General features: G+C 30.8%; 1 long non-coding RNA gene across 3 annotated transcripts; it reads right to left on the bottom strand.

The window, feature by feature from the left end:
- Window positions 1-2,864: 2,864 nt before the first annotated feature.
- LOC142631010 (uncharacterized) lies at window positions 2,865-12,786 on the bottom strand. Of its 3 annotated transcripts, none has more exons than XR_012843486.1 (7): window positions 12,661-12,786; window positions 7,579-7,731; window positions 6,727-6,768; window positions 6,540-6,580; window positions 5,162-6,078; window positions 4,171-4,276; window positions 2,865-3,198 (listed from the first exon to the last, which is right to left on the bottom strand). It is a non-coding gene; the product is annotated as an uncharacterized LOC142631010 (long non-coding RNA). The 3 variants fall into 3 exon arrangements; XR_012843485.1 differs by having other exon boundaries at window positions 4,171-4,244; XR_012843484.1 differs by having other exon boundaries at window positions 4,171-6,078.
- Window positions 12,787-13,234: the final 448 nt, after the last annotated feature.

Raw genomic sequence — 13,234 nt, 5'->3', positions numbered from 1 at the left:
GTTTGAAAAGGTCAGTGTGATATAATATCTAAAGTGAAATTGGACAAACGCATTAATCTCAAAATCTTGCCTACAAAAGAAAACTATATATAGAAGATTTTGAGATTGTTTAGTTAATTTGTCTTATTTATTTATTTTAATTTTACTATTAATGTATAGTTTTACATTTTAGTTTCTTTAGATATAAATGTATTTTATTATTTAAATAAAATAAAATTCACAATATAAAATATATCAAATGATCAAATAGAAGCACCATGCACTGATATTATCTATTTCATAGGAGCATTAAACTAATATTTTATTATTTTATTATTTGTTTTTCATTTCTCACTATTTATAGTTTCCAAAAATCTATGTTGAGAATACTTTATTCTTTGTTTAGTTTGGCTTATTTATTTATTTATTTGTTAATGTATAATTTTAAGATAGAACTGAGTTTTATTATTTTTATTATTATTCAAATAAAAATACAAAATAAACCATATCAAATGATCTATCAGAAGCACCATGTATTAATACTATATATTGGAGAAACCATTACATATTTTAAAAATATATAGTTTAAAAAAAGTGTAACCTAACATCATGTATAATTTCAATTTTTTTTTAAAGTGTATAATTAGAACAATATAATTGTGATTATTTTTAACTAAATCCATGCATATACACACACAAATAAACACACGTCAAATTTAATTACATAAGTTCATTAACTTTAATTGTCATTGGATTAAAATTACATTTAAATTTAAAGGCCATTATATGTTTTCGTTGTGCTTACAATGTAATTTACGTTGTATCATTTAATGTAAAAGAAAATTTTCCCTAAATTTAATAAGATAACTTGGTATATTGTGGATAACAAACTGGAAAAACTACAATCTTGTGTGAGCTTAAGCTCGTTTCCACTCTCTCTCTCTCTCTCTCTCTCTCTCTCTCTCTCTCTCTCTCTCTCTCTCTCTCTCTCTCTCTCTCTCTCTCTCTCTCTCTCTCTCTCTCTCTCTCTAGGAAGGAAGCATATAAATAGATGGATGATCCTTTTTTTTTTTGAGCAATACACTCTCATTGTTGGACAACTTTGAAATTTCATGGTCAATGGCATATTTGAGAGAGATAAAGACCCTGACAAGTGGAAAGGCCGAACCTCACACGTTTCCTTGAAGTAAAATTTTGTTTGCTGTAGGTAAAAAATTATTGAATACTCTAGGAGTACAATAAATGTGTACTCATCCCTCTCACATGAATTGTGGGTTATACCATGAATTTAATTAGTGGGACTCACAATTATGTGAGAGAGAGGAATATGCATTTATGGTATTTCGAGAGTATGTAATAATTACCCATAGTAGGTGAGTTCAAAATAAATGTAATGAGTATTATAGGTTATGTGATTAATTAATTATTCAGAGTTGGATGGTCTTTTCTTCAAGTCCAGTTTTAATTTCTCGTAGCCAGTTTGCTTGAACTTTTGTTTGAAAAGGTTAGTGTGATATAATATCTGAAGTGAAATTGGTCAAAGGCATTAGGCTCAAAATCTCGCCTACTAAAGAAAACTATATATAGAAGATTTAGAAATTGTTTTGTTAATTTGTCTTATTTATTTATTTATTATTATTAATGTATAGTTTTACATTTTAGTTTCTTTAGATATAAATGTATTTTATTATTTAAATAAAATAAAAATCACAATATAAAATATATCAAATGATCAAAGAAGCACCATGCACTAATATTATCTATTTCATAGGAGCATTAAACTAATATTTATTTATTTTATTATTTGTTTTACGTTTCTCACTGTTTATAGTTTCCAAAAATCTATATTGAGAAGACTTTGTTCTTTTTTTTTTGGCTTATTTATTTATTTATTTTATTTGTTAATGTATAATTTTTCCTTTTAAATGTTTTAAGTAGAACTGAATTTTATTATTTTTATTATTATTCAAATAAAAAATACAAAATAAACTATATCAAATGATCTATCAGAAGCAACACACACTAATACTATATATATATATGAGAAACCGTTACATATTTTTAAAAATATATAGTTTAAAAAAAGTGTAAACTAACACCATGTATAATTTCAATATTTTTTTTAAAAGTGTATAATTTGAACAGTAAAATTGTGATTACTTTTTACTAAATCCATGCATATATACACTGAGATAAACACACGTCAAACTTAATTACATAACTTCATTAACTTCAATTGTCATTGGAAAAAAATTACATTTAAATTTAAAGATCATTATATGTTTTTGTTGTGCTTACAAATGTAATTTACATTGTATCATTTAATGTAAAAGAAAATTTTCCCTAAATTTAATAGGATAACTTGGTATATTGTGGATAACGAACTAGATAGTGTGAGTTTATCTTGACAGTTGCAACTTCTTTATCGGAAAAACTACAGTCTTGTGTGAGCTTCACTACAAGAAATTTCAAAGGTTAAAACCGTTGAAAAAAGTATTAAAAACCATCGAAAAAAGTATTTTTGACAGTTGAAATGACTATGTCACTAAAAATCGTTGAAAAACCGTCACTAAAAACTATGTCAAGAATATTTTCCTACGGCCCATGCAACCGCTGGAAAAAACTATTACACATTTATCAACTGTTAATAAACGTCGAGGTGATATTACTTATTACTTTTATCCACATGCACTCAACTGTTGATAAATGGTATCTTGCGATTAGTTTCAACAGTTTGTAAACGTTGATATAAGTTTTCTTTAAAAAAAAAAAAAACAAAATAAATAAATTTGGATGCACTCTTTCACGTTGATCAAAATTTAATAACCTGAAAGCAAAATATAAACACACACAATTGCATTAATACCATCAATATAATTTCCCAAATGATTTTTACAACATGTTCTAATATATTTTTCTAAATGCTTTTACAACATGTACCGCTAAACTTTTTTAAGTTGCAAATCCAGCCTAGAGGGTTCACTCAAACAAAAGTTAAAGTAACACAATAACATCGAAAATGACAAAGGAGAAATGTCAAAAGAGATTTGATTGGTATAAGGTGGGGCCGTTGATCCTAAGCCAAACATCTTAGATTGCAGTTACTGGCCTTAACAAAGTGCAGTTTTCCAATTTTCAAGAATCCAACTTTATCCTTTTACCATCAAATAAGGCCTTGAGCTTCTCATTACAGTAGATCTCCATCTTATCTGTAAGATTCTGTAGGCAAGAAGCAAGCACATATTTCATCAAAACATTAACCAAAATTCAAATCAATAAAAAATGAAGAAATTAAGGTCTACCTTGTCAGAAAAGAGGTAAATAAAGCAATAACAACTACGTTAAGTATTACCAAAGAAATGAAGTTCTATATATGAATGCGATTCCTTCAAATATCAATAAAATAACAACTCTATTCACTTTTTCTCAATGTGGACTAGATTGCCTCTATTCACTTCCATTAGAAAATCCCAACACTGCTCCTCGCCTACATGACACATGTAAACATTGAATTTACCCCCAAAAAACTAATTATGTTACCAGCATGAACTCGCAATCAAACTACAATCAACTAAACTACTAAATGGCTAAAAAATTAAAAAAGCAATGAAAACTCTAGCATGCACTCTTAGTAGACAAGACATTTCAATGTGCCAAAAATTCTGAGTATGCACTCTTATTAGAACGCAAGTGGTTCCAAGCCAACTTAACAAACCCCTTTGAAATCCAAAATATGCTTGGGATTCTATAATGGTGTCAAAACTCTAATGGCGTCTAAACTCTTGCCATGCGCTTAACTACTACACATAAATTAATCCCATCCTTATGTAGTTAACCAACAATCTACACTACACAATGACTTTTTTTAATTTCCTAAACACAATGCCACTCTTTTTAGTTTTCATGCTTGGTCTTCAGATGGAGAGGGAATCAGGTGTGTCTGAGACTTTGATACTGTTGGCTTTGATTAGTTTGATGCTTATGTGGCAGCGTTTGTTCTTGGTTTTGAGAATCTCAACCCTCCCCTTAAAAATTTAACATCATGTAAATCTTCTTCCCTAACATAGAGATTATTTTACTATTATTAGGTGCCAAATATCCATGATGACAAAGACATATACCAAACACTTGATGTCAAATAAAAAAGACGAAACAAGATTATTAGTATGGAGTACAAAGGAACTAAGTTACCTTGTATTTATTTTCAGTACTTTTGGGCCTTGTCTTCGGCTCCTTATGGCAGCTTTTCCAAGATGGGATAGAATCTTAATCACACATGTAGACAAAACCAGTAACACTGCTAAAAAACAACAATAGGTGGACAATACATTTTGAAAAAAAAAAAAATCCCACATTCTTAGCATATACTGAAACCAATTACAGTGTGATTGAAATACAATGAAAATTGAATCATTGTATGTGATATAGCTGGATATACAACTGAAAAATAAATTATTAACCAAGCAAAATATTTATGTTTTCTAGTTGTGAGCTAATTAAGGGCAAAAGATCGTGCACCATTGCACCAAACTAACACCATGAGATGTGCCTAGAAAATATTCATGTCAAGCATATTGTATCATGCACTGTTTAAACTAATTAATTGGAAAACGAACTCCTAAATATTTCCTAAATATTGAGCACAACTCCTAAATATTTAAATCCTATTTTTTTTCTTCTCAAGAGCTGAAATAAACCCTTGCTCAACAGTAATTCCTCATGGCTTTCCCACTTGAAGATATTTTAAGTGTCCACCACAAATATATCTAGAGTGAAAATTAAGTACTAATCCTCAAATTAAAAGGTATCTTGAGATAAGTTTCAACAGTTTATAACCGTTGAAATAAATCTTTTATTTAAAAAAATTGGATGCACACTTTCACATTAATCAAAATTTAATAAAATAATTAAAAAGATAAATGTAAACACAATTGTGCAATTCCAAATTAAATTACAGCAGTCAATCAACTACACTTATAACACAGTGAAACAAATCAACACAACTCAACTACTCTACCTACAAACAGCCCTTACACTCTTAAATTTACAGTAACGAATCCTTGTCCTTAGTCATTACTTCCCAATAGATCCTAGGCCTAAAACCAAAATTACTCCCCAACCAAACTAGCATAACAAAAGCCAAGACTCCACACACCAGCCCCACGTACATTCATTTAATTACCTTATCCATTGTATTTGATAAGAAATTCTCTCCTCTCCATCACAACACAATGTAGAAGCAGAAGCCGTGGCCTTTTTTTCACACTTTTTTAGAGCTTTTCCCCAGCATGTGTCATTATTTCCCCAGTTGCAATCTTCAGCCTCTCAACTTTCTTCTTCAGTGCTTCATTTAAAGCTATATGAAAACAGTCATACAAAGTGCACTGCCACTTAGCAACTTCTCTTGCTATTTTATATAGAATAGGTAACACAACAGTAATAGATGGCTAGAAGTCAAAAGTAGATGGGTAAGATCTTCTGCACCTATTAGATTAGCAATATGAGGTAATTAATAGTAGAAAAAAGAGGGGCCAAATTAAGTACCCGTAGAAGCAAATTATTGCATTGGTATATAACATGGATTAACACCAAAGATACTTCATTTTTAAAACTTGAAGTTAGAACATCAAACAGCCAAGATTTAAAGTAAAAGCTAGCAAAATTTGGAAGCAAAATTGTTTTGAAAGTCAGTACATTTTGTTTAATTCGAAGGCCATAAAATTAATATTGGAAAATTTTATTTTCCACTTTTCTTTGTGGCTAATTTCAGCTATCTCAAAGCATAACATAAGTTATGACTTCTGAATCTCTGATTCCATGAAAAAGAAAAGTAGAGGCAGAATTTGGAATTCAAAACAATGAAAGATTCCAAATTTGTATTTTTTGCCCTCCATTTTCTTCACAACCAAACAAAATTCACAAATAAACAATTAGGAAAAGACAAAATGATTTCCTCCAACAGAATTGAAGTCCACACTCCCAAGAAGCTGTTCGTTTCATCTCTTTAAACTCTCATCATCCTAATCCTCATATTGCATTTGAGCCCACTGCACTGTATTCCTGAACTTCAATTCTGTTCTCCCCCATATAAGAGAGCATCTGCATACAACAAAATTGTCAGAAAAGTCTATCAATTTAATTAGATCCTTTGTAATTGAATTTGGAAAAAAAATATATAATTGGAAATGAACAACTGCACTTTCAATAAGATAATCTTAAACAAGTCAGCATAGCACACACACATGCAATAATAATAAAAAAGGAATAAAATATGACAATACTTTCCCATCAATCTTGCCAAAACACACCGAAACATGTCAATATTGTAACAATTTAAGAACAAATGATCTATGCCAAAATGTCATGTTGATCTCTCCATGAACACTAACATTTGCAAATGAAGAGCTAGAACACATTATTATTACCGTCTAAATCAACAAAGGAAAATCCTCATATGGAATGAAAGTCTAATCATGCTCTTAGTAACCATATTAAGAGTGACAAAATAGTAGAAAAGATAAAAATAAGATGTAAAGCATTTTATTGTTTCCAATGAGCACCTTGACCATGATCATTCATCTCTAGAACTTCCTCCGGTGTCCTATTGTAAACAAAAATAAGATGTAAGCATTTTATTCTGATGAAAAGGTAAGTAAAAAACCAAAATAAAAACTCTCTCAATTGACTATGTTAAGAGACTAAGAGTATCTTAGATCAAATTGTAAGTCAAAAGAGCTAGATACAAACCTTGCTAGTACAGGTCTAGGCGTGAATCTGTCCTCTGGATCACTGTCGTAATCAAAATAACATGACCAAAGAAGTCCAAAAATCAATATACATTAAAAATGGCATTGATAATCAATAAACACCTACATTAATTAATTCTACCATCCACAATTTTAAGATAGGAGAGCAATACTTCTTTTGGATTATAAGATAGGAGAGCAATAGTTCTCTGTATATGAATACAAATCTTTATAATACAAAATATATTCAAAAACCAAAATTATTATAATCTTAAAAAAATTCAACTCAAAATATCTTGTTTAGACCCTAGAAAATGTAAGAAAACTTGAAAAATTATATAAAGAATGAAAAATTATATTTTTATCAGTTAGTGAACACAATACACACAAATGATGGGTTTTGAATCCAAAATTGTGACCTTCACCTTGCTCATACAAGGGAAGAGATGTCATTTACTAGATTTCATTGGTGTATGAGACAAAATAGGATATCATCACCTTCAAGTATCATGGACTGCCAACATAAATCTCTACCTAACAACCTTAGATGCATTTGAGTTGAATACATAGTTCACTCAAAATGAAAATGACTAAAACAACAAAACCAAAAAAAAAAAAAATTCATTTCTTCTTGTCCTAAAACTTTTTAGCAGCCATTAAAATTAACTATCAGCAACAGAGTGAAACCATCATATCACATTGAAAGGAAATCAGAATGAAATTCAAAATCAAAATCATAAAATAATTCATTAACCAACAAAGGTCGTGTATCAATTCACTACCCAATTCACTGAAAAAAGAACTTATAATAATAACAAACAAGTTTCATTAACCAATTCACAAAAATACAGACCTTGAAATCCTTAATAACAAGGCCCTTCTCAAAGGCTTCGCAAAGACCCACCACACACTCTCCATGAAGATCAAGTCCATGGGCCTATACTCATCCTTGTAGTCAATTCACTGTCCCATCCTCCACACAATCTTCTCCCACTCCTCCACATACCTATCAATAGAATGATTCATTAATACGAATTAGAATATGTTCAAAATTCAAATCAAAGAAATGCTGATTTAGTTTTTTTAAAAAAGTACAGACCTGGTGACAATGATCCCGCATTCTTAATGCCAATTGCCAAAACCAAATAAATATATGAGCATATATACCTAATATATAATATAATTTTATATCTAAACAAGTAAACCAGTCCTATATTTTAATGCATCTATGTGGTTATAGTAACTCTCCCAATGTCGTTCCTTAGTTTTCATATCTATACAACTCATACTGATTGATATTTACAAAAACCCACATAAGCAAAACATCTGCACCACTAGATACAACTCACACAAGTAATTTTTTTAAATCAACTTGTAACAAACAAATTTCAGCATAAGACCAATCCATTAGAGAGAGAAATAGCTAGCAAAACACTTTAAAAGAGCTGAATTGGGCACTGGAAACCAAGCACTATACAAAAAAATTTCATAGCTCTAGAATATGAAAGCTAAATCAATAACCACGCTCCCAAATATACCATTATTACCGGTTCAACAAATCATGAGCATAAAATGAATGCCATTTCCAGTAAATTAAACTGAAATGAAGTGAAAACGAAACAATCTTTATCCACAATTTCAAAACAAAATTATATGCAATACATGCAATATTGAAAAATAGTAAATCAATCAAATAACCAAATTCAAAAAATGAAATACAAAGACATGCTTTGATCTGGAGTATATGAGCAATAAACAGAAACAAAAATGTGAAAAAATTAGGCAATGATGGAGGAAACCCTAATTGACGAAGCAGTGGTTGAAAAAAAAATGAAATCATGAAGCCCTAACCTCTCACCAAATCCCCATCTATCAAATCCATCAGATATATAAACAATTCGTCAAATAATAGTAACAACTTGGTGAAATCAATTTGATGGAGATGATCTTTGTGAGGAAATCAAAACAAAAACCGTAAAAAACAGATATTAATTGAGTAGAGAAGTCTGTTTGGTTGCCTAGAAAATGATAGAGAAATATAAAGGGAGAGATGTAAGCTAAGAGAGAGAAGAAAACAGCTATCGTATTGTACCCAAGAAATTCTAGTCTGTTTAAATCTTTAATTTTATTGTAGAGTATATATAAGTTCCGTGTTTTTATTTTCAACATCTTTATAACCGTTGATAAAATAATTTATTTATTTTTTTCACATTCATCCAACTGTTGATATAACTTTTTTTTATTTAAATTATTTTTTTAACACTTATTTCAACAGTTATGCCAACTGTAGAAATAAATTTATGAATTTCTTTGCCTTGCTCAACAGTTAAGTATAACCGTAGAAAATTAAGTCTTTTATTAACAATTTTTAGTGACCGCGGATAAAAAAAATGTTGAAAAAACTCAAGTTTGTTGTAGTGACATAATACTTGAACCCTGGTACAGTGTATGATCTAGCTACAAATAGAAGTTCTCAGAGACTCAGACCAACATAGGAAAGAGCAAGAATAGGGCTAAATTGATCTTTAAGTAGACTTACAAATTTGAAGTAGTTATACAAAGACATTCATAGAATACAGGAAACTTGGTAGTTTACAGGTGCTACAAGAAGCCCAAAAACAAGGTTGAAGCCCTTAAGAAAGAAATGCTGTCCAGCAATACAACTAACAAGGCCTTCCATGCACAGAATGAGGGGGAAAATTAACAAAAATAGTTTAAATTTTAAAAAATAAATGATTCATGAAGCCAAATCCAAGCAACTGAAGGCGTTGTCAACTTCACTCCATTTTTAGGTTTCATTAATTGCATTAGATTGACTTCCTAACACATAAAAACAGACTCTACTCATTACTCTTCATGGCACTACACAATCATTAATTGTAGCTTTGTCAAGAAGTACTCTACTCATTACTCTTCGTGGCACTGCACAGTCTATAATTGTAACTTTGTTAAGAAGCAAATATGAAATATGTGCTAAAAAAGGTGTTTAATATAAAGAGTAACTAGCCATAGACCCACGCGATGCATGAGAACAGATATATATAACATGCAATGAGGTGTAATATATAAAAAGTAACACTTACTTTAAGTATCTCCATTTAAAAAAAAAAAATTACAAGTATTTTTTATCTTTTTATCTATACAAATATATCATTCTATTATTTATTTTTGTTTGATTAAATTTTTTTTAAGGTGAGCCATATCCTTCTAATTTCAGTTGTAGCGTGTTATATTTGCCTAATATACAACTATACTTTATAAGTTTCAAATTAATTATTTGAATTTCTCATCTTTTAAGGAATAAAGAGATTATCATGATAATCAAAACTCATCACAAAATTACAATGTTATCTTAACCAAAATTAAAATGAAACCAAAGGAATAAAAAATAAACTTTATAATAATTTATTATCAAAAACTTGGTAGGCATATTCAAATTCATAGCAATGTAGATTGTGTTTTAATATAAACTAAAATTCCTATTTTCCAAAAAAAAAAAAAAAACTTAAGTATTAACCCAAACCAAAACTCAACCAAAGCTATAAAGGAAGAGAGAAGATTTTGTAATGGGAAATTGAAAAAACACAATACCAAACTATATATTTGAAAACAAAACCATCAACCTTTATTAGAGTATAAGAAAGAACAAAAATTCACCAAAAGAAAGTAGAGAGAGAGAGAGAGTACTCAGTTTTTGTGTGAGAAAAATATGAATTGAATGGAAGAAATGATATCAAATTTATACAAAATAAAATGGGAAGAAGAAGAGCCAAATTATAAGAAATAGAAAAGGATGAAGGGAGTGTAGCGGTGAAGTAGAAAGTAGTGGGGGAGGTAAAGAGGCAAAGAGAGAAGGAAAAGGTTGAAGAAAGTGTAACCATAGGTATTGAATAATAGGAAGAAGAAGAGGTTTTTGTTTTTGTTTTTGTTTTTGCTTTTGTTTTTGTTTTTGTTGTTCTTTTTCTTTTTTCTTTTTTTTGAGAGTAGTGAGAAGAAAAGTTTAAAAGAGAACATTAAAAGTAGAAAATAAATGGATGATGTGGCTCAATGATTAAATGATTAGAAGGATGGAAAGAAAATGACATTCAAGGTTTAAAGGAGTTTTCAATATAGACAATAGACAATTAAAGTTTATGATGGTGTATAGTACATCAAGTTAGCCACAAATAATTAATTTTGCAATAGATAATCAATAAATATATCATGCCACTACTATTTTGACATCGGTAACAAAATTCTAACCTTTCTTCATCAACATCAAGCCCCTAATCAATTCCATCAATCATTAATCCGGAAGAGTTTTTCCACCTCTAATGTGATATGCTATGTTTTGAGGCAGTATTAGGCCTCAAATTAATTTGGTTAAGTGTGAGATTGTCCTGGTCAGCTTAGTTCGTAATGCGATAGCTTAGCTAGTTAGCCTAATGTAATAGCTAATAAACTTGAAAAAGCAGCAAACAGATTTTTTTGGGGGCAGTTTATGTCACGTCCTGAACCCAAACGGGTCCAAAGCATTAGAAAAAGGAACCATCAAGAGAACTTGTCATTTTGAATTGATTGTATTCCACAGAGGTCCGAGGTTGTAAAGAGGATAAGCTGTGTTGGAGGCCGTATATACAGAAGGGTTTCTAGGTTAGATCCTATTACAGAGCACTAGCCCCTATGAGAGTTGCAAACTTCCCTTAGAAAAGAATTTAGAAGCCTAAACTCCCAACAAAGTGGCATTTTTTCTTTGAGTTGCCTCTTCAGGGAAATCCTAACAGCGGATAACCTGAGGAAGTGAAACACTATTTGGTGAGCTGGTGTTGTATGTGCAAGGGGGATGGAGAGACAATGGACCACTTGTGGCTGCATTGTCCCATTGCTAGGGAGTTGTGGGATATGGTCCTAGCCCTTATTGTGGTTCAATGGGTGATGCCTGAGAGGGTTTCCAACTAACTAGCATGATGGCTAATCCGTGTTGGGCAGCGTTGGAACGGTAGGATATGGAAATTCATTCACCATGGCTTGATGTGGTGCATCTGGAAAGAATGAAATTCTAGAAACTTTTAAGTGTGCAAGAGGACAACTCTAGATCTGAAGTTGCATTTCCTTAAAACTTTATCTGAATGGTCGTCGACGTAATGAAGTTTATCCTTCTCCAACTTATTAGAGTTTTTTTACCATTGTACTCTTAGAACTTAGTTTTGATGTCCATCTAGTATACCTCCTATGATCTATGTACTTGGTTACTTCTAGTTTGTCTAATAAAATTTACTACTTATCAAAAAATCGAGTCCCTTAATGCTTGTGACCTTTGGTTTATGGTTTTCTTGGCCATGTACTGAAAATATTTAGAATCATAAAGAAAATAAAAGTTCCAACTTTGAGGCATTATTAAAGAGTTCCTGCATTGGACACCATTCTGCAGAATCCCTCACCTTTGTCTAGCTAAAAAGACTTCTACTTATTCGACAATGCCAATGTAGTAGAGCTATTTATATAGCAAAAAATAATTAAATAAATAAAAAATGAAATAAGGGAACATATTTGAATGGCCAAGACTGCTTCATGCCATGATACTAGGCGCTGCATTGACTGGAATTATGCAATAACCCCCAATATGGACACAAAGCATGTGACTAATACAACTAATTAAGCTAATATAGGACCCATTATTGGGGTGTACCAAGAATTCAAGCCAAATTTCCAAATAACTTTTAGTGCATCCACCTACACATAGGTTCCATAGCATTGGGGGTAGTATCAAAGCCAAAAAAGAATAGCATAAATTGATTACTACCATTAAACTCCAATATATTTGCAAAAATTGGCACAAATTTTTTTACTACCATTAAACTTTAAGGATGATGCGCAATATTTTAAATTGACAAATAGAATGAATAGATAGATAGAAGAGAGAGAGAGAGTGTGTGTTTAATATAGGAATACGTACCCTCCAGCGACGAAGCAACGGCGCCCTGATGCTGTTTGAGTCGTAGTCAAAATCACTTCACATGCTGTCCAATTTTTCATTGTCCCAGTAATCTTCATCCTCTCAATGCTAAAGAAACTCATCACTGTCACAAGAGAGATGGCACAGTCACTCTCAATCACTCCATAATTCTCTCTATTTGCACCACCCATCACAATAATCAACAAATTGAACATCCCACTCTCAAACAAATCTCAATTTTTTCCAATTGAAACAAACCCCATTTGCACTCCAGATTAATGTGCGTTTGAAGATGAATTTTACCAACAATGAATATAATAATGAAGTCCAAATTCACATGCCATTCATAAAAAGAAAAAAAATCACATGCTGTTCAATTAGTAATAATGCTAATCGCTTGGTTCTTGTGATAACTACATTATAACATAACAGGCATTAAGGTCCAAACAAACCAGACTAAACTCAACACTTCAAATAAGATCTTACTCAAATGACACTTACCCATAAATATATAATCTAAACCCTAAAAAAGACATATTATGACACTTTGCACCATTTTCTTTTGTAGTAACCA

The sequence above is a fragment of the Castanea sativa genome, chromosome 4 (genome assembly GCF_040712315.1).
Source record: "Castanea sativa cultivar Marrone di Chiusa Pesio chromosome 4, ASM4071231v1".
Lineage (NCBI taxonomy): Eukaryota > Viridiplantae > Streptophyta > Magnoliopsida > Fagales > Fagaceae > Castanea > Castanea sativa.
The sequence above is the reverse complement of the archived record's forward strand: the minus strand, read 5'-3'. Positions and strand labels throughout refer to the sequence as shown.